This window comes from Phodopus roborovskii, unplaced genomic scaffold, assembly GCF_943737965.1.
Source record: "Phodopus roborovskii unplaced genomic scaffold, PHOROB, whole genome shotgun sequence".
NCBI classification, from domain to species: domain Eukaryota; kingdom Metazoa; phylum Chordata; class Mammalia; order Rodentia; family Cricetidae; genus Phodopus; species Phodopus roborovskii.
The window spans coordinates 18,882,899-18,906,572 of record NW_026126447.1 but is presented as its reverse complement, the minus strand read 5'-3'; the positions used below and the strand labels follow the sequence as shown (position 1 = coordinate 18,906,572).

The 23,674-nt window shown below is 36.8% G+C and overlaps 1 protein-coding gene across 1 annotated transcript in view; it reads right to left on the bottom strand.

Moving 5' to 3' along the window:
- Cntln (centlein) overlaps positions 1 to 23,674 on the bottom strand; it is a 242,082-nt gene that overhangs the window by 95,114 nt on the left and 123,294 nt on the right. The window lies entirely within an intron of this gene.

The window sequence follows — 23,674 nt, the reverse complement described above, 5'->3', positions numbered from 1 at the left end:
GATGACTGGACAGGGGCGCATTTCAGGGTCAGGTAGAAACCTGGTGCAAGGGAAACTCCTAGAAATCTACAATTCTAAGACTCCTAGTAATAGAGGATAGACGGTCTGACCTGGCCATTTCCCTTGATCAGGCCAGACTTCCAGGAGAGGGACTGCAGCACCAACCTAACCCTAAAGTCTGTCCTGCCTATGAGCTGTGCTGCAGTAAGGTTGCTGCATGTGGGAGTGGCCAAACAATGACTGTTCCAGCCTTAGATCCATGACACAAGAGTGAGCCCACCTCTGGCAATGCCTGGACGGCCAGCACTTAGATGCTGGACAGTCCCCTAGAGACCTTGGATAGAAACAAACTGGAGGAAAATAATCAATGTAACGATGCCTAATGATAGTCTGATATACTCACAGACTGGTGCCTAGCTCAATTATCATCAGAGATGTTTCATCCAGCAACTGATAGAAACAGATGCAGACCCACTATCAAACATGATACCCAGCTCAGGGAATCCTGCTGAAGGGGTAGGGTGGGAATAAGGACTGGAGAAGCCAGAAGCGTCAAGGACATCACAAGAAAATCCTCAGATCAACTAACCAGGGCTCATATGAACTCTTGGAGTCTGAATCAAAAATCAGGGACCTGCATAGACTGACCTAGGACCTCTACACATGTGTGACAGTTGTGTAGCTTGGTCTTCCTGTAGGACTCCTAACAGTGGAAGCAGGGGCTTTATCTCTAAGTCTTTTTCTGGCTTTTGGGACCCTATTCCTAATATTGGGCTCCTTGCCCAGCCTTAACACAAGGGGAGGTGCCTAGTACTGCAACTTGCTATACCATATTTTGTTAACACCCATGAGAGGCCTGCCCTTTTCTGAATCTAGAGAGAAGAGTATATGGGGTGCAGAGGGGAGATGGGGATAGACTGGGGGGAGAGGAGGAAGGAGAAACTGTGGTTCGAATGCAAAATAAGTAAATATAAAAGAAAAAATAGCTCATCCACATTTAAATATAGAAACAAAATTCACATTTTTTTTCCACTGGAAGATAGCATCCAGTTCATGGCCTGCCTATGCTACAATATATGTTCATTTTCTTATCTATGATGCAGAAGGATAAAATCTGAAGTGATAAACACCAAAGTCAGGTGAGAACCCCGGACAAGAGAAAGCCTGGGGTTGTGGTTGCATGTCTAACCATTAGACAGCTTGAGTGGCAGGAGCATAAGTGCCCTATTCTGTCTGCTCCTCTCACTGCTAGAGATGTCACATAAAAGAAAAGAAGGAATCCAGAACAGGCGAACTTCTTTCTCAGTTTAATGGAACCACATTTCTGCTGTGTTATCATAAGCAAAAATTTCATAAACAAATTATCCCAATTATTACATTTCCAAGAACAATGTTAGGGATATATTATTTATATTTAGACAATATAAGCCCTTTTATTTTCTTTAAAAATAGCAACATGAATCCCAATAGAAAAAGAGATCAATGAGGAATAAGAAAGAAATATTGCTAAAACAGTAAACCATCTAATTTACAAGCAAAAGAATATTCAAAGCTACTTGAAGAAAATCAAGATGATTTGAAAATTTATATGCCAAGTCATGGAACAACACCTAATTTATAAAAGGATATTTAGGCCCCAATATAAGAGTGGATGAGTTTTAATAGCAAGAATAACAAAAGATAAAGTAGCCAAGAAACATAAACATAAACAAAATCATACTGGCTCCATAATACTGGGGCCTAGCATGATGGAATGGTCTGTGGTAGTTTGAAAGAGAATGGCCACCATCAGCTAATATATTTGAATATTTGTCCTTAGTTGGTAGAACTGTCCTTGCTGGAGGAGGTGTGTCACTTGGGGGGGGTTAAGGTTTCAAAAGACTTGTGCCATACTCAATATGCTTTCTACCTCCTGTTGGGATATGAGCTCTCAGCTGTTCCTGCTGCCCATGCCTTTTCTCAGCCATGATGGACTCAAAGCCTTTGCAATTGTAAGCCAGATTTAATGCTTTCCTTTATTTAAAAAAAAAAAAAATGAAAGAAGAGAAAAAGAGGGCAGGGGGAGGAAGGCTCCTGAGGAAGGATACTGAGGGTGACCTTAAACCTCCACACACGTGCACCTATGCATGTAGGTGCACACATGTGCATTTATACCCTTCATAGATGGGTACCTAGGCACACATGAACACAAACTCCTGTTCATACCTACACCCACTATGTTGTTCAACTAAATTTTCACACACCCATAACCACGGCATTTATTCAGGCACATCTGAACAAAAATGTCTAGTGGTGTTTTTATTGTTTCCTCTCCTGAAGCCATATAACACATTGCATAGATCATAAAATCATTCCATCTACAAGTGTGAATTTCAAACTAATAATTCAATCAGCAGAAATTCTAACATTCTTCTTTTTTAAATAATATAGGTTTTACTGAAAATACTTTGAAACATGTACTTATACCCAACTGTTATGCTGGACAGAACACAGCCAGTAGCAGGCTTGACAGTTAGGAGGATGGATCTTTGCTACATCGTCAGCTTTGGATGCTATCTCACATTTCCCCTGGCAACACTCACACAAAGTATCACAATTCTTCCACAAGATTAAAAATACCCCATGAAAAGAAGGAATGTGGAGGTATCAGAGTTTTCCTAAAGCCCAGGAAGGGTATTATGATGTTAATACTAACATGCCACCTGGGGAACAAATGAGAAAGAAGAATTCCAGTTTAACAGTGGAAACAGAGAAGGCCACTTGTACTGGCTACTTGTATGTTGACTTTACCCAAGCTAGAATCATTTGGGAAGAGGGAACATCAATTAAGAAAATGCTCTCCCACATTTCATTTTTAGCCTTATTTACATGTATGTGAGTGTCTGTGTATGGACATGTATGTGAGTGCAGGTGCCCACAGAGGCCAGAGGAAAGTCAGATCACCTGGAGCTGGAGGTACAGGCAGTTGTGAGCTGCCTAAGGTGGGTGCTAGGAAATGAACTCAGAGGTCCTTTGTGAGGGCAGCTAACAGTCTTAACTGCTGAAACATCCTTCCAAGTCAAAAAAAATTTAACATAAAAATTTTATGGCTTTGATTTTCCCTTAGGATAATTCTTTAAATAATTAAATTTATAGTTTGACACCCAGAATATATCATTTTTTTAAATGAACATGAATATGCATAGGCATACACAAGGACTTCAAATGTTTAGGTCTTGTGAATACAAAACTATCTTCCCAGGAAGAGTGCAGGAAGGAGTATAAAGACATATGGCCAATTAACCCCACAATGATTAGTTCAGAAAAGGAGTGTTATTTGCTTAGCTGATAACATACAACACCCTAAAGAAGCATGACTTGATGGAGAAAAGGCAAATATACTTTATCTCAACTCTGGATGCAGAGTATCTGGAAGACACAAACAAAAACTTGCCCTGGCGACATAAAACATTCCACTCAAAGATAAACATTCAAGTGTTACTGAACCATCATCAAATAAGACCACATGCTAGGCACAGTGAGCCTTTAAAAAGTGGAAATAAAGCAAAGCATTTTCTATGACCTCAGCACAATTAAGTGGGAAAGCAATACCAGGTTTGCTTTGAAAATCATCAGGTATTTCAAATTAAAGAGGCTATATGTGATAAAGTTTATCTGCTTGACTGAACTTCAGATAGCCTCCTGAATTGTCTCATAGACTCACAGTACATTGGGTCAATCTGGTATTAGATGTACACCTCTGCTGACTCAGTTTGGCAGGATTCCCTTCTGCTCCAGTATCTAATCACCCTCACGTGCTCACTCATCCTCCACTGTTCTCAAGGTGCTTGCTCCTCACCAGGTGCTGTATTTAGCAAAAATTCCACTGGGTCAGTTTAGCTCCTCTCCCTTATCTGTGATGTTTCCCCTTAGTGTTCCCCACCCAGTGATCCCACCCTGCTTTTAGTTGTTAATTCTTACCCTACCAGCCAGCCTACAGATGAGGCTAAAACTAATCCTTCTTCCCAATTGCAAAACCCTAGGTATATCCAAAGTAATTGTGTTGAATCAATTCTCCCCCATTACACTTTAACAAATATCATAAAGTATTTTTTCTTTCAAACATACTTATTTCAGAGAAGAACACAACAGGAGTTAGAAAATATTTTGAACTTATAAAATTTTAAAGCACAGTATTTCAGAATTTGTGATGTGCAGGTAGAACAATCCTTAGATGAATAGCTAGAATGTTATTGCACCTTCAAGAGAAAAGAAGATCCACAAGGCTGCAAGCTTCCCACAGAAACAGCTGGAAAACAAACAAATCCATCATGATTCATATACATATTTGCAACCTGGATGTCCTCTTTCATGAACTATTTTTTCTCTTTTTTACAGAATTGATCATCCTTTTTTTAAAAAAATTCATTCATAGTAATTCTTTATTAGTTTTGGATACTAATCCTTTTCTGGATATTTATATACCACAAATATCTTTTCTCCTTCTAAGGTAGTTTTAAAAAAATTCATTTAATGGAGTCTTCTAATGAACAGAAGTTTATTGTAGTCCACATTAACAAATTTTAATTCATGTTAACTGATCAATATAGAAATCTTCACCTACCACAAGATCATATTCTCCTATATGCTTAACTAAATGCATATGTATTGCCTCTAGTGTTTTCTAATCTAATTTAATGTTTCTAATCTAAATGTTTTATTGCTTAATCCACATTTACATTTGCATTAAACCAAGAGTTGACTTTTGGATTTGCTGTGAGACAAGTCATCCAACTCATGAAAATAGAATTATTTAATTGAATTTCTTGATATCATTAAGCATGTAGTCATATGCTATTTGATAATTACCAACTCTTCTTAGTTATAAAAACTGCTATGTATTTGTTGACAATAAGTTTCTTTAGTGTTTATAACTAGTGTGGGAATTATTAGACTTATAAGTATATAAAAATTGAAATTATATTATATAAATAAAATGTTAGAAATATGAAAACAACTAACAAACAATTTTTTTAATTATTATATCTATTTAGTTAATTTTTATTATTTTTTTTAAAAAGCAAGACTATAAATATTATTAGCCCATTCAATAATATATAACAATTATTTTAATTAACTGATCATTACTATTAGCAATGAATATCTTACAACAAATACTTTGAAAACAGCTCACTAGTGTTTTAAAAAATTAAATTCAGAATTACCAAAGCTTGGAATGGTGGCACATTGCTGTAATCCCAGCTTTTTATAAGAGGCATGGCATGATAATCATAAATTCAAGGACAGGTTGAGAAACATAATGAAAATTACTATGTGATTCAACAAGTCACTTCTATTCTAGTTCATGGTATATATCCAAAAGAAGAGAAATCAAATATTGAATTGCCATCAAGTAGATAAACAAAATAAAAAAATAACATTCTGATATATACTACATTATAGTTAAATCTTCAAAATATTATGTGAAGAAAAAAAAGTCAGATATAGCCAGCAGCCTAGCCAGGCAATGGTGGCACACGCCTTTAATTCCAGCACTCAGGAGGCAGAGGGAGGTACATCCTGTGAGTTTCAGGCCAGCCTGGTATAGAGTCAGTTCCATGACAATCAGGGGTCCAGGAAAAAACCAGGTGAAGAATCTTTTGTTATCTCATAGTTATTAGATAAATTACCTATTTTTCTGTGACTTTATTTAATTATCCTTAAGGAAACAGTCTTGCTGATAGCTATGAATTGAGTCTAAATGTGTTCACCCAAATTCATGACTAAAGCTCTAAGTCCAAGTGAGATATTTATTGGAATCTGCACTTGGGATCAGATAGAACCTTCATGCTGGGATAAAAACTATTTTAAAGGGAGAGAAGGCAGTCATTTATGAGCTAAGAGAAAGGCATTTATAGGTAACCTCTTCCAAATGACAACTTGATCTTGGTCTTTCCAGTCTTCATAACAATGAGAAATAAATATGTTACTTGAATCACTTAGTGACATTCTGTCATAGCATTGTGAGATGACTAATACATTGATAATTCATAGTCCTTATTTGTACTTGCTCACGTGTTTTCAAAATTGTCTATAAAATGTTTTAAACATATTAGTGGTACTAAACTTTTTTTATACTTAATAAGTCATTACATAAATAAAGCCCAATATAATGAACAAAAACAGTTTGTTAGGGCTTGTTTACTGATTATATTCCTTCTTATTAGCATTAGAATCTGAGTGAATGTCACAATGGCAGCAACAGTAATATATCTGAAAAAACATTTTCTAAGTAGTTTAAATTATGTATAATATTTTATAAGATACACAAATAGGTAAATGTATGTTAAAGGGCATTAAGAAAAATTGTTAAGAAAGGCTGTTAAACTAGGGCTACAGAGATCTACTAACCAACCAATACATTTCTGTTTCTATTAATAGAAACATATAATCATATATTAATATGTATTATAATTGTACACATATAGTCTTATATTAGTATGCATTATTTTATATTTTAATACACATTTTAAAAGTTATTATTTAACTTTGACTTATGTATTTTATTACATAAACTAGATTATCTCTTCTTAATCTCTGTGATTGCCTTAATTAAGGCCTTCATGATAGGGATTTAAATGGAACCTTTTAATTAATGTTCAAGACACTCATCTTTTCACACTGCATAATGCATTGTATCAATCACTATCCTGAATCCTTATAATTACACCTCTTCTGGATTGCACATTAAACATCAAAGTGATGAACTACCATATTTTATGGATTATACCAATAACTTCACAACCACTTAACTTGAGTTAGTCAGTTAAAAGTATGACCATTTCTCAGGAAGTTCTGCTTTGGTATTTTTCCCTATATAGGTAGAATAAACATTTCTTTCTTATGTCTCTATTCTCCTTTTCTATTGTTCATATCTCATTGCTAAGTTATGAAGTCCTGCAAAAGGGGGTAACATTATATCTCTCCTTTTCCCTCTGCCTAGCAAGTACCCATACATAGCATTTAACATAAGCTATACCTTCTTGACTTATATATGTAGTGATTCAGAAATGTACAGTGAATGTTATCACATCTAGCAATCACACTAGTGTCATGGACTTCAGCTTTGGCTGGTAATGCATAACAAATGATTTCCTGGGCTAGATGACTGCAACTTTAAGACAGAGGTAAGCCCCTTTTACAGCTTTATATATCACAAAGACTACAACACATTTTTTTTTTGAGATGGGGTCTTACTATGCTGTCTAGACTAGTCACAGACTCCTGGGACAGAAAGCTATCACTACTGCCTCTGATCCCATGGGCTTGGGACTACAAGCACATGTCACCGTGGCCAGCACCAAATGTTTTCATTTTTTTTCAAATGTTACCAAGTATCAGAATCTGTAGGCTCCAAAGTATAATTTATCCTTAATAAGGCAACATGTTCAACTGAGCAAGAAAGCCAAATGAACCATGGGCATTTCTAAGTGATTTTGTTGTGCTTCTTACTATGCAGCAACCAAAGGGGGATTTTTACCTCCCCAGAACATAGTCTTACCTGTACAATAGACCTCAAACTTTATTATTCTTCTGTAAACCACTGAATATTCAGTCTCTAGTGTAGTGCCTAGTTTCTGTAATATAGTAGTAAATATTAACTTAATGAATGTCTATGTAAATGCCTGATAGATAATAACTGAAGAAGGCAGCCGATTTCTCAGTTTACAGATTTTTGATTTCTTGGCCTCTTGTTAACAGTAATAATGAGTAGCTATATGTCATAAATTTATATGAAATGATACAGAAAATAACTTTCAGAAGAAATGTCTTTATATTTTTATGCCATACATGTACTTAGTATTTCTGATCAACCCTTTCTTGTACCACACAACTAACCTGTAGGTTTCCACCAAGAACCACCTATCTTCAACCACCCCATAGGTCCCTTCTGTCCCACATCAAGCCCCTCCATTCAGTCAGTGTTCTCACCTCCTTCTCTAGGGTCAAGACCAGTGAATCTCCTTGACTTCTGATGGGGGAAGTCCTTCTGTATATATGTTTCGCTTATTGGTTGATGAATAAAACACTGTTGGACAATAAGGCAGAAAAACAGGCTGGACTAGTAGATGAGAAGAATTCTGGGAAATATAGGCAGACAGAGTTGTCGTGTAGAGCCTGGGAAGAGATGAGGCTCTAGGTGTTGGCTGGTAAGCTAAGACCACATGGAAATACAATGTTTAATAAAAATAGGTTAATAATTAAGACAGAGCTAGCTAATAAGAAGTTCAAGCCACCGACCAACAGTTTTATAACTAATATAGCATCCCTGTGTTTATTTGGGGCTGAGAAGGGTGGTGGGACCTGGCAGGACAAGAGAATCTCCAGATACAGACTTCCCCATTTGTACCTTCTCCTGAGCCCACCAGATCTAGCACAAGTCCCACATTCAGTGTCCTGGCCTAGTCTGGCCTCAACTACCCATATCACAAATGATCTCAGGGTTTCACCAGTCCTCCCTTATTTCCCAACCCACAGGCCTCTTCCATGTGCACAGTCCTTCTTCTCTGTCCATACCAGACTTAAAAGTGACGAAAGAAGTCCACATGCCTGGATCCCATTGAAAAAATACAAACAAGTGACATCAAGCCAATATCTTCTCTCTAACACCTACCAGTCTTGTAGAAATGTTTTTCAATGAGAATTACTTAATAAGTTCTAGGACACAGAACTTAAAAAGAACAACTAACTTACTCAAAGAATTCAAGCAATTTAAAGAGGATACAAAGTAACAATTCAATAAAATTAAGAAGTATAAGAAGAACAAATACTTGAGTGATGTCCAAGAAAACATAAACATAAGGCTAACGGAAATGATGAAGGTAATCCAGGATCAGAGAACAGAGTTCAACAGGAAGACAGAAACACCGAAGAGGACTCACGCTGAAAAGAAAATGGAACTAAGACCGTAAACTCAACAAGAAAACTCAAAAGAAAGCCTTATAAGTGGAAAGAATCAAGTAGAAGACAGAATATCAAGAGCAGAAGATAAAGTAGAGGATCTACATCAAATAAGCAAGAAATATATTTTGTAAAAAAGAAAAATTCCACAGGATTACTTTACTCAGGATGATTTTTTTTTCTAGTTTCATCCATTTACCTGAAAATGTCATGATGACATTGTTTTTTTTAAAGCTGAATAATACCCCATTGTGGAACTGTATCACACTTTTGTTTCCATGTTTTGGCTATTATGAATAATGCTGCTATGAAGATAGTTGAACAAGTGTTCTTATGATAGAGCTAGATCTTGGTGTAGCTTGTCTCCCAATTTTCTGAGAAACTGCCATACTGATTTCCACAGTGGCTGTACAAGTTTGCATTGCCACCAGGAATGGAGGAGTGTTCCCCTTACTCCACATCCTCTCCAGTATAAGCTGTCATTAATGTTTTTGATCTTAGCCATTTTGATCTGATGGGTGTAAAATGGTATCTCAGAGTCATTTTTGATTTTCACTTCCCTAATAACTGAGAATGTTGAACAATTCTTTAATTTTCAGCCATTTGAGATTCTTCTGTTGAGAGTTCTCTGTTTAGATCTGTACCCCATTTTTAAATTGGATTATTTGGCATTTTGATGTCTAGTTTCTTGAGTTCTTCATATATATTTCAAAGACCAGCCTTCTGTCAGGTGTAGGGTTGGTGAAGATCTTTCCCCAGAGCCAGAAAGACAAACACCATATGTATTTTCTTATAAGTGGATACTAGATGTAAAGCAAAGAATACCCAGGCTACCATCCACAACCCCAGAGAAGCTAGGTAACAAGGAAGACCCTAAGAGGGACATATGGATCACCCTTAGGAAGGAAAAATAGATGAGATAACAAACTATGGCAAGCAGAATTTTGTTAAAGGGGGACTTTTGGAGTTACTTGTAACACAAGACGAAACGCATGCAAGGCGGGCTGTTGCCGCTGGGCGGGTGCCGCCGAGAGGCTCTGCGCAAATGCAAAGTCCCGTGCGGAAATGGGCAAAAAATGTTAAGCGGTAAGTGCCTTCTCAGGTCTGCTTTAGCGGCAAAGATCTCCTTTGCAGTAAGGAAGAGGCAAATGTCCCAAAGCTGTGGTGAGTCCACCTGGTTAAACCCTGCCCGTTGGGGAAGGTGGGGGAGGGGGCGGCTTCTGCCGCCTGGGGGCAAAACCCAGGTAAATCCCGCTTCTGACACCAGATATTGCGGTAAATAAGGATCAGGATAAACACCAGGGCCTCTGCATGTTGGTGATCATGGCTTGGTCTGTTTGTGAGGCACCAGCAATGGGACCAGGATCTATCACTGGTGCATGAATTTTTTGGAACCCATTCCCTTAACCTTGAAGAGGGTGGCACATTGTTCTGCCTCAATTTGATGTGCCAGGCTTTGTTGAATCCCCATGGGAGACTTACCATTTCTGAGGAGTGGATAGGGTAATGGGGAAGGTGGGTGCAGTGGGAGGAGGAGAGGGAGGGGAAACAGTGGTTGGTATATAAAAAGAATAAAAATTTAAAATAAATATCCATAGGAAAGTACCATATATAAATGTGGAATACTCTAAAACAAAACCTTCAGATTATATGAATAGACTCCCTAGTCAATGACATGGGCTATAACATTAACAAGATCATAGTAGAAAACTTCCCCAAAGTAGGAACAGACGCACTCATACAGATCCAAGAAGCACATGGTGCACTAAATAGACATGATCAGAAAAGAAAATCCTTAAAGCATATCAAAGTTAAAATACTAAGTATCTATACAACTAAGTGCCTTGAAGATTACAAGAGAAAATAAACAAAAAAATTAAAAGTAAAAATGAGTCACATATAAAGGGAAACCATAATAATAATAATAGCTGATTCCTTAATGCAAACTTTGAAAACCAGGAGAGCCTAGAGCAATCATTTCCAGGTCCTTAACATATCCAGCAACAATCCACCATAATTGAAGGTGGAAAAAAACTGTCTACAATATAAACAGTCTTAAAAGATTTATATCCAACAAACCAAACCTAAAGAAAATACAGAAAGTAATATTTTGGGCTGAAGAGAGGTATGAGCAGAGAACACAGACTGAAAAGACATATGAAACTATAATTATTAAGATACAAAATATCACCGAGAACACCAACAACACCAAAAATCAACAATACAATGACAACACACACATTTCAATAAAACTTTGAATATCAATGGCCTCAATTCTCTAATCAAAAGACATAAACTAAATAAATGGTTAATAAACAAAATCCATCTATTTTTGCTGTAAAGATAAGGTACCTAGTCAAATGGGACCTGAAAGTAAGCAGGTATAGCTATGCTAACATATGACAAAATAGACATTAGTAATAATAATAATAACAAAAATAATAACCAGAAGAGAAAAAGAGGAAGACCATCAGTTAATCACAAAGATGTTACTATCCTAAATATGTATGCACCAAACTCTGGGGTGTCCAATTTCATTTAAAAAAATATACCTATGACTACATTTAAAGACACAGCTAAAAATAAATCCATTAATAGTAGAGAATTTCAATTTCCCACTTTCTCAAATTCACAGGTCATCTGTACAAAATATAGAGAAACATCATAATTATTTATCATATATCAAATTTGACTTAACAAACTCTATAAAATTGGAAGCACATTACAACAAACCCTCTAGGACATACTGAAAGTGGTCCTCTGAGCAAAGTTTATAGTTCCTATATCAGTAAGTCAGGAAGAGCACAAATAACTAACTTAATAACTATGCAATTCAAAACTTTCAAACAAACCAAATCCAAACCCAGTAAATGGCAAGAAATATAAAAAATAAGAGTAGAAATCAATGAAATAGGGAGAGAGAGAGAGAGAGAGAGAGAGAGAGAGAGAGAGAGAGAGAGAGAGAGAGAGAGAGGAGAGAAAAAACAAATCTAAGAGCTGGTTCTTTGAGAAGATAAACAAGATGTAGAAACCTTTTCCCAACTAACTAAAAGTAAGCAAAGACCCAAATAAAGGAACCAGAAATAAACCTGCACTCCATACTCCATTAAGCTGGAAAACATAAAAAGAAATGGATGAATTTATGGATTCACCCAAACTCTAAAAATTAAACCAGGAAGAAGTTAGAAATCCATTAAAAATAAGGAGATGGAAAAAGTGTGGTTGTTTGATTGAGAATGATCCTTATAGGCTTAGACATCTGAACACTTGGTCCCCAGTTGGTGGAATTGTCTGGGAAGTATGAGGGGATGTGTTGGAGGAGATATGGAAGAGTTCACTGTTTTGATGATTCAAGAGCCCACACCATTCCAGTTGGATCTCACTCCCTGTGTATTGTAGTTGTTGTTTCAGCATTTAAGCTCTCATTTAATTCTCCAATGTCTGCCTGTCCACCTGCTGCCATGCTCGCCACCCTGATGGCCATGGACTCACCCTCTGAAACTGTAAGCAAGGCACCAACTAAATGCTTTCTTTTATAAGCTGCCTTGTTAATAGTGTCACTGTTTTGGGATATTATTTTAACTATGTAAAGATGTGTTATATTTGTTTATGCTGCAGAATATTACTTTAATTGTGTAAAGGTATGTTACATTCGTTTATGTTGAATTTGTTTAAAGATGTAAGGATGTGTGTTTAATTACATAATAAAGATGTGTTGCATTTGTTTCACCTGAATAACCAATAGCTAATCAAAGAAAGGACAGCTGGGCTGAGAATAAATAGGAGAAGATACCTAGGCTCAAAAAGGAGAAGAAAAAGAGAATAAGAGAGAAAGACAGTGATATGTCCAGGACAAGAAGCCAGGCCACCAGCCACCCAGACTGGAGAAGCAATGAAAGTAAGATATGCCCAAGGCAAAAGCTAAATAAAGAGAAACAGGTTAATTTAAGTTAAAAGAGCTTACCACAAATGAGCCTAAGCTAGGTTGAGCACATTCATAACTAATAAGAAGTCTCAGTTTCATGATTTGTGAGTTGGTTGGTGGCCCTAAAAGAAAATCCCTGGTACAGGTTGTCCACTGTCTAATTTCACATCACCTTAATACAAAGTATTAAGGGAGGGAGTCTTAATTGAGAAAATGCCTCCATAAGATTCAGCTGTAAGGCATTTTCTTAATTAGTGATTGATGCTTTTGGTCATAGTGTTTCATCACAGGAATAAAAACCCCAAGCAGGTTTTTTTCTTGGCAACAGAAAAGTAACTACAACAAATAATAATTAAACACCTTCTAGCTCAAATGTGCCCAGGGCTCATTGTATTCACAGCAGAATTCTACAGAGCAGAACCAATCCTTCTTAAACCTTTGAAAGAATAAAAACAGAAGAAACACTCCCAAATTCCCTCTATGAAGCTACCATCAATCTAATACCCAAACCAGGGAAAGACAGAAGAGAAAAGAAAAATCAGGCCAATATCCCTGATAAACACAGACTTAAAATGTTCAGTTAAATAACTGCAAACAGAAGATAGACATACAACAAAATGCTTATACATCAAGAACAAGTTTCATTTGTCCCTGAAATGGAGGAACAGTTCAACATATGCAAGCCAAACAAATGTAATGAGCCACATAAATGGAATTAAGGACAAAAATAAATCACCAAGATCATCTCAAAAGATGCAGAAAAATCCTTTGGGAAAAAAAATGTTGTTTTCATAATGAAAGTCCTAGAGGATGCAGGACTAGAGGAGACATTTCAACATAATAAAAGCTCCACATGTGAAACCCACAGCTATCAACATCCTAAAAGGAGAAAATCTTGAAAGAATCCCATTCAAATCAGGATGTTCACTGTCCCCACTCCTTTTCAACATTGTACTTAAAGAACTAGCTGGAGAAATAAGGCAAGAGAAGGAAATTAAAGGAACACAAATAGAGAAAGAAGTCAAATGATTCCTATTTGCTAATGACATGATGCTATATTTCAGAGATCTTACTCTTTCGATCCAAAGTTCCAAAAATCTCCCTCATTCCTCCAAAACAACATGACCATGTCCTTCACAGCAACAGTTCATTCTGTTATAGAAATGTCTGTGTTAGTAATTTTCCTATTGCTGTGATAAAATAAGATGACCATGCAACTTCCAGAAGTGTTTATATGGGTTTATAGTTCTAGAGGGTCAGAGTCCATGATGGTGGGACACTGCAGCAAGTAGCATGCACGGTGACAGGGGCAGGAGGCTTACAGCTTGATTCTGTATCTGGGAGTATACATACACACACACACATACACACACACATACACACACACATACACACACACACACACAGAGAGAGACACACACACACACACACACACACAGAGAGAGAGAGAGAGAGAGAGAGAGAGAGAGAGAGAGAGAGAGAGAGAGAGAGAGAGAGAGAATGAACTCTGGAATTAGAATCTCCTTGGCTTTTCATCTCAAAACCCATCTTCAATGACATAATCCTTCTAGCCAAGCCATAACACCTAAAATTCATCAGCCAGTGTCATCAACTGAGAACCAAGTGTTCAGATGTCCTAAATGTGAAAGAAATTTATCACTCAAACTACCAACAATACATATGTCAAAATAACTTGACAAGGATTTTAAAGCAGCCATAACTAAAATGATCCAAGGAACAATGGCAAACACTTCTATATAAAATAAAACAAAAATTCTCAGTTAATAAAAAGATTACATAAAGAATAATCAAATAGATATTTTAGCTTAAAAATGCAATTTAAAAATTCACCCATGGATATGAGACATGAAAAAGGAGAGAAAGGGAAATCTTGGCTTGTAGACACAAAAGAAGAAATGACCTAATCTACGCAGATACAAAGCAGGGTGAAAATCAGATGAAAAGTGCCTCAGGAACTGGGGGAAAAAGAGGCACTAGGATCATAATGGTGGAATGAAGGGAGCATGATGCTCAAGAAAATATTTATAGAGATAAATGGCCCCAAACTGAAATTTGGCAAATTCATCCCAGTGTTTTTAAATACTGAGATAAACCAAAATAAGCTATATCCAAAGAAATCCATGCCAAGATGTCTTAGAATTAAACTTCCAAAAAAATAAAGCAAATTGAGAAATTATTGAAAGCAGGAAAAAAAGTGAAATATTAACCACAGGATAAAAATTACCCAAAGTGCCTTTCTCATCACAAACCATGGAGACAAGAACCAAATGGCACTTAAGAAATACCCAATCCAAAAATATCCTCAAAGATCCTGAAGATAAAAACTATAACATTGTTTAAAAGGAGGAGGAGGAGGAGAAGGAGGAGGAGAAGGAGAAGAAGGAGGAGGAGGAGGAGGAGGAGGAGGAGGAGGAGGAGGAGGAGGAGGAAGAAGAAGAAGAAGAAGAAGAAGAAGAAGAAGAAGAAGAAGAAGAAGAAGAAGAAGAAGAAGAAGAAACCACCGCCATCTATGCTAGGCTTATCTCTAACATAAAGACATAATGATAGCATATAAATACATAATTTACTTGTAGACACATAATAGTGTGTATCAGAAACCAAAGTAAAGATCATAGAGTCATTTATAATAGTTCCAAAATTTAAATGCTTTGTTCCATATCTCACAAGCATTTTTTTTTTCTTTTTGAGACTATCTCTCATTCTGGAGCCCAGACTGGCCTAGGCATCATCATGTCCCTAGCAACAACTTCCCAAGTGGGATTATCAGTGTGTACCACCACAGTAGCCAAGAAATACATATACAGGACATGTAAGCTACAATATCTAATACTACTAAAATTAAAAACCCAAATAATTAGTGCACACGTTCCTTTTCTGGACATGTAGTTTCAATACACTTAATGTTTTTACTCTCCTCAAGCATCTCTGAGCTGCAGCTCAATTCCAACCAAAGTGCCTTCCTGAGTCTTTTTTTTTTTATACTTAAAACTTATGTTTGATTACTGCCACTGATTTTTAACACATTATGGAAATCATCAATAACGACTCCCCCTTTCCCTACCCTTGGAATTTTGGGATAATAGTCATCGTCTTTGGGTTGGTTTTAGTTATTTGGGATTGGGTGATGCTTACACTCGGGTTTATCTTTTAGACAGGAATAGGGAATGGTTGGGAAAGGTATGGTTTAGATGGGATATAGGTAGATTAGCCTATTTTCTTGAGAATTTGAGTAAGAATGAGATAGTATTTTACAGCTTACATTGTTGTGTATTCTTATGTGGTAAGCTATGTAAAATTAAGTTTATATTTTGTTATATTGTGTTAAATATTTCCACTTACAATGTTTTATGCACATTATTTTTTACCATATTCTATGTATGTATACTTTTCTTGTATTCAAGACATTTTGTATATTGATACAATTTGGGATATTTATCTTGCTGCCCTTTATAATTCTACCTCTTGTCTTGACACTTATACTCTACCTCTATTTTAGGGATTTACATGTATGTATATGTAAATAGTTATATTGTTTAAGTATTTGTTCCTGCTTTACTCAGGAAAGTTTTAATCAGTCTTTTTAGCTAAGTTCCTGAGTATTACAGATTATCTTCACTCACATTTCCTGTACCTATGAGATTAGTCAGATATAGATGCTTAATCTTCAATCACTTCATAGACATACAGAACATGGCATTTAAATGTTTTAATATTAGTACTCCTTTGACATGAGACACTGTTGCTCCTGACGGCACCGTACACTTGCCCGAAAATATGTTTGACACTGTTGTTGCTCCTGCTGGAGCTAATGGCCTATTGGGCATATAATTGCCCCCACCTTGACCACTGATTTGGACATGCAGTCCTATGTGCTTGCAGGAGACAAATATAGAAGACTGCTTGACCTTGCCAAGTCAGGGTAAGACAGCCATTCTACCTCCCTGCTGTTGTTGTGGTCTGTCAAGTTCTCTTGGTCTTAGCCAAATCTGGGTGTACCAACGTCGCTGTGAGACCTAGGGAGACTGTTCAGGTGGCTTGCTGTTTCTGTCCTTGCTGCACCTTTTGGAAGTTGTCCATCCGCATTTCCTGTCTACTCTAGTATTGTTAATTTCCTTCTCAGGTCTTGATGAGGTTGAAGATTAAACTATCACAACTATTATTCTCTCTTCCTAGTTAGATATATTAGGTACTAGACTTACATTTTCCAGCTTAGGACAACTCTATTGTAAACTCCATTATGCCCTCACCCTAGGACTAGATATGTAGGTCATTTTGTTCTCGATTTTCCTTTTCTTAGAGCACACTTGTTATTCACTGTTTTGTATATAGTTTTGTTTTAAGCCTAAACCTTTTCATTAGACTAAAAGGGGAATTGTAGTGAGATAGTCCTTCTGTGGCACTGACCACGCCCATTGGGGGTGGAGCCATGGGCAGAAGTGACCTGTGGAAGGAGGTCGGAGGGGGCCAGGAAAGGCACTCTCTTTCTGGCGTGACTCGGACAGGAGAGGATCGGTTTGAATTTCCTGGTGTTCATCTGTCTAGGTTGTAAGTTATTTCTCCCTGAATAAACATCTATTCGGCCTATTTGTTTATCCTGATCCTTATTTACCGCGATAATCAATTATCATGATAGTATGTTCTTTGTGAAATTTGCATATTGCTATGAATGGAATAAAAACGGCTTGTATTTAGGTAAAAAGAAATATTATGAACTCATTCTTAACAATTAAAAGGCAATTTAATAGGGAAATACCCTTTTGAAAATTGATGCTGAACATATATTTGTAGCAAAACAAACTTTGACCTATAATAGATAACTTATACAAAGTATAGCTCTAAATGTAATATGGAGCCAAATATAAAACACAAATTTATAAAATTCTAAAATATGGCATAAAATACTTAAAGGCTTATGTCAGGAAAATAATGCCTAGATAAAACATCAAAGCCATGATACATAAAAAAAATCAGATTTCATTAAATATAACTTCTTTGTGTGTGTGTGTGTGTGTGTTTTAATTATACTACTTATTTATTTGTTTGCTTGCTTTTTGGAAACCAAGGGGATAGGCAGGCTTCCTTCTAGCCTCACTCTGATTTAACAGGAGTTGTCCTTTGTTTTTTTTTTTCTTTTTTCCTTTTTTAATTTAAATTTGAAACAAATTTGTTTTATATTGTCAATCCCAGTTCCCCCACCCTCCTATCCTTCCCTATCACCCTCACCAAAACCCAGCCCATCCACTTTTAGCTCCCCAGGGAGGGTGAGGCCTTCCATGGGGATATGGGAAGTCTTTAGAGTCTGCCATATCATTTGGGGCAGGGCCTAGGCCCTCCCCCATGTGTCTAGGCTGAGGGACTACCAAAGTCCACTCCAATACTAAGGATAAATACAGATCCACTACCAGAGGCCCCATAGACTGTCCAGTCCTCCTAACTGGGGGTCTGGTCAGTCCTATGCTGGTTTCCCAGCTATTAGACTGGGGTGCATAAGCTCTCCCTTGTTCAGGTCAGCAGTTTCTGAGGGTTCCTCCACCCGGATCTTGACCCCTTGATCACTCCTCCCTCTCTGTAACTGGATTCCAGTTCGGCTAGTGTTTAGCTGTGGTTGTCTGCTTCTGCTTCCATCAGCTACTAGATGAAGGCCCTAGGATGACATATAAGGTAGTCATCAATCTCATTATCATGGAAAGGCATTAAAAGTAGCCTCTCCACTAATGATTAGATTCTTAGTTGGGTTCATCCTTGTAGACCTCTGGGCATTTCCCTAGTGCCAGATTTCTCCTTAAATCTATAATGACTCCCTGTATTATGGTATCTCTTTCCTTGTTCTCCTCTATTCTTTCCCTATCTCAATCTTCCTGTTCCTTCATGCCCACCTCTTCCCTCTTCTCCCCTTCTCTTTTTTCTAATTCCCTCTCCCCTCCCTCCTTGTTACCAATTTGCTCATGAGATCTTGTCCCTTTCCCTTCTCCAGGAGACCGTGTATGTCTTTCTTAAGGACCTCCTTGCTTCCTACCTTTTCTGGCAGTATGAACTGTAGGTTGGTAATCCTTTGCTCTATGTCTAAAATCCATATATGAGTGAGTACATACCACGTTCCTCTCTTTGTGAATGGGTTACCTCACTCAGGATAGTTCTTCTGGTTCCATCCATTTCCCTAAGAATTTCAGGATTCCATTGTTTTTTGTTTGTTTGTTTGTTTTGTTTTATGCTGAGTAGTACTCCATTGTGTAAATGTACCACATTTTCTGCATCTATTCTTCAGATGAGGGGCATCTAGGTTGTTTCTAGGTTCTGGCTATTACAAATAATGCTTCTTTGAACATAGTTGAACAGATGCCTTTGTTGCATGGATGTACATCTTTTGGGAATGTGCCTAAGAGTGGAATTGCTAGTGAAAGACCTGCAGATTGTGGACTTTCACACTCCCACTCAGGAAAGGCGGCGACACCCCAAATCACTCACAAGAAGCGGTAAAAACATGAGGTCTTTTATATTCCAAGTGCACTGGGGTCACAGCCATGCTCCACATAGGTGTAGGGGACTGAGGACCCTGAGTACAGAATTGAGACAGCTTTTATAGGGTTACAACAAAGCCTGTGCATCGTAAACCAATCATTTCATAGCATCCAGAGACCTCATGGTGCAGACCAATCAATTTAAGCCATCCAAGCCCCTGCTTTATAGACCAATCAGTTTTCTATAGCCCTGGAGGTCTGCATTTGTGCAGGCTCCTAGGTGGGGTGACAAATGGCAGTTATGTTAGATCACTGGGACAGAAGTTTCACAAGCAGTTTACAAAGTCAGGTAGGCAGCAATGAGTGTGACCTTTCACCTATTTACTGGCTGAGGACAGGATCTGGAATTTAAGGTATTTAGTATTTTAAAACTTCTAGCTTCCTGGGGTCAATGGAGAGTTTGGCTGTATTGTTTTCATCCTTACACCATTTTCCTGAGGAACTGCCATGCTGATTTCCAAAGTGGCTGTATGGGTTTGCTCTCCCACTAGCAGTGGAGGAGTGTGCCCCTTTCTCTACATCCTCTCCAGCATAAACTGTCTTTGGTGTTTTTGATTTTAGCCATTCTGATAGAAGTAAGATGGTATCTCAGAGTTGTTTTGATTTTAATTTCCCTGATGGATAAAGGATGTTAAGCACTTTCTTAAGTGTCTTTCAGCCATTTTAGATTTTAGTAGATTCCTCCATTGAGAATTCTCTATTTAGTTCTATACCTCACTTTTTAATTGGATTATTTGGCTGATAAACACCTGCAGCAAAGTGGCAGGACACAAGATAAACAAAACAAAAAACAAAACAAACAAAAAAAAAACAGAAAGAAAGAAAGATATCACTATCCCTAATATATACAGACAATAAAAAGGCTGAGAAAAAATAAGAGAAACATCACCCTTTACAATAGCCACAAACAACATAAAATATTGAGTTAATGCTTACCAAACAAATAAAAAAAAGACCTATATAACAATAACTTTAAGTCTTTAAAGAAAGAATTCAAAGAAAATGAAAATCCCATGCTCTTGGATAGGTAGGATAAGCATAGTAAAAATGGCAATCTTGCCAAAAGCAATCTACAGATTCAGTGCATCCCTATCAAAATCCCAGCACAATTCTTTACTGACCTGAAAAGTATAATACTCAACTTTATATGGAAAAACCAAAGACCAGGACAGCCAAAACAACCCTGTACAATAAAAGAACTTCCAGAGGCATCACCATCCCTGACTTCAAAGTCTATTATAGTGTTATAGTTCTGAAAACAGCTTAGAATTGGCACAAAAAAAAAGACAGGTAGACCAATGAAATCGAATTGAAGACCCTGATATTAACCCACATACCTATGAACACCTGATTTTTGACAAAGTTAAATTTATAAAATGGAAAAAAGAAAGCATCTTCAACAAATCGTGCTGTAATAACTGGATGCTGGCATGTAGAAGACTGCAGATAGCTCCATATGTGTTGCCATGCACAAATCTTATGTCCAAATGGATCAAAGACATCAACATAAATCCAGCCGCACTGAACCTCTTAGAAGAGAAAGTGGAAGGTACCCTTGAATGAATTGGTACAAGAGACCACTCCCTGAACATAACACCAGAAGCAGACAGTGACACTGACAATTAATAACTGGGCCTCCTGAAACTGGGTAAAAATGTAATTTCTTTATTGATTCTTTAGGAATATCACATCCTGCACCACAATTCTACTCATTTCTCAGTCCTTCCATATCTACCAGCATCCCCACCACACCCTAATAGAAAGATAAGAACAAAGAAAATAAGCAGGTAAGGTAACAGGAATTAATATATTACGACATGGTAAGAAGACAATAGCATCTGTGTCTGGAGCTAGAGAGGTGGCTCAGAGGGTGAAAGTATCTGCTCCAACAAGCCTAACAGCCTGGGTTTAGATTCTGGGAACCCAAGTCAAAGCTAGAAGCTGGGGAAAGTGTAAAGATATTTGATACTGCAAGACAGAACAGCACCAATACTCTCTAGAGCAGAACAAGGTTTTGATCTGTAATAGGCATTGCTGAGAATAGCACTTAGCACGAAATGCCAGAGACATATTTTGGAACATCTAGGTAATTAAATTCTCTCTTAATTTCAAGCCAAATGCTATTTTTTTTAATGGAGCAAGTCAGCAACTCAAATAGCTGTTTTAAAAATCACTTTAAAAGAGTAAAATTTAAAATAAACACTTTAAAATGTTAAAAAGTCCTTGTTTTCCACAATACAGAACATAAAACTCTGGTGTACATTTAATCATTGTAATGTATAACATACACTAGTTCAATTTTGCTTGTTTCTTTGTTGGAGATGAGCTTTCTCTATGTATTCTTGGCTGGCCCAGAACTAGCTACTTAGATCAGGCTGGCCTCCAACTTGCTGTGACCTCTTCCTCTGCCTCCCAAGTGCTAGGATGATATGCCTAAGTTACCATGCCTGGCTTCTTTAGCATTCTTTATGAATAATAATTCATTATTTTTTACTAATTTAAATCCTACCTTAAATATAACTATTATAGATGGCCATTTACACCCATAGATTTAAACAGGCTACCAAGAAAAATTTTGATGGTTTAATAGTGACCCAGCACTTCATTCAGAGAGGTATTCATAATATAGCAGCACATTAAAGTAAATAGATAAGGCTTCTAAGAGTTGCCCAATTTTCTTTAAATGGATTCTTTACATTTTTTTCATTAATGAGTAAAGTACTACTCAGATATATTTCTTATAGTTAATATCTACCTGAATTTTCTTGAGTAGGTTGGCTCTAACAGCCTTTTCTAGGTCTCTTGCTTAATTCATTTAATAAAAAATAAAGGTGGTACTGGTACATGTTACAGCATGGATGAGCTTTGGAAACACAGTGAGTGAAAGGTTGTGGTTACAAAGATTTTATGAAAAATTGAGAATAGGCAAATCTAAAAAAGGAGAAATTAGATTAGCATGTAATTGCCTAGAGTTGGAAAAGTAGATGAGAAGATTGGTTGTACAAGGCTTTTGTACAGGCAATGAAATATGTCCTAAAATTAACTGTAATGATAGATAGTATAGAAATCTTTGAATATGCTTTGAATTACATTTAATATGGGATAATCATATGGTTTCTAAATTATATTTTAATAAAGCTATTTAAAATCATCAAGAAATGTTTGAGCCAAAAATTTATGTAGCCTATAAAATAATTTTCATGGTAAAAGACTTAGTTATTGGCATCTAATAGACAGCTATCATAGAAAATACTGTACTTTAGAAGGGAAATAAGAATATACATTTAAATCCAACATGGTTATTTCCTCAAAAGTTTAGCATTATATAGAAAAGGATCACAGGTACACATAGAAAAAGATGCTTTTAGCTTATAGTTAAGAATAATCAATGACAGCTAATTATAATATGCAACACGATGTTAAATTGTAGCAAGCTAAAAAACATAAACAATATCTGGACTTATAAAAGCTTTATGATTCACATGTCAGAAATTCACTCTAAATGAAAAAAAAAACAGTCAGTAAAAGAAGAGACTAATTATATTGATGTAACTCTTTTTGTTGTTGTTGTTGTTGTTTCAAAACAAACCAAAAAAGGTGTTCTTTCTTTGCCAAGCTGAATATAATAGCCTGTGCATTATAAGATCAAGCAAGAAAACTGTGTGTTTTCTAAAATATGAGTATCCTTCATCAAGTTTTATACTTAGGGCAGCTAAAAGACCTGTGTGGAGGATCAGCATTAAACCCAAAGGACGGGTAGTGCAAGGCAAGAAAGAAAGCAATTCCCTCGTGTCTTTTGCAGGTCACTACCAAGGACCATGTTAGCAGATCCACACCAGACCCTTAACAGGCAGTTCTGCTGCTACCAGTAATTAGCTTGGACAGCTCTGGCTCCAAGAGTAGCAGCAAGGCTACACCATAATGAGCTCAGCTGGGATTAGCAGGACAGGGCAGGGAACCAAGAGAGCTCAGGCATTCTGCATTGCGTATATATCTAGGAGATCAAACAAGGATGGCTGGCTAGGTTATCCCCTCTCCACCTCATTCCAAAAATGAAGCACGGCAGTGTCTAAAATACAGGCTAATGAAGAACGACACCCTCAACAGATGAGAGCCACATTAATTAACACAATCCCTAGATTATATTATACAGTTTCTGTTAGAGCTAGCAAATGTGCAACTTGTTATTGCATAATTATATATACATATGTATATAAACAAACATATATAGTCTTATTTATAGATCTCAAATAATTTCAATCCTTAAAAT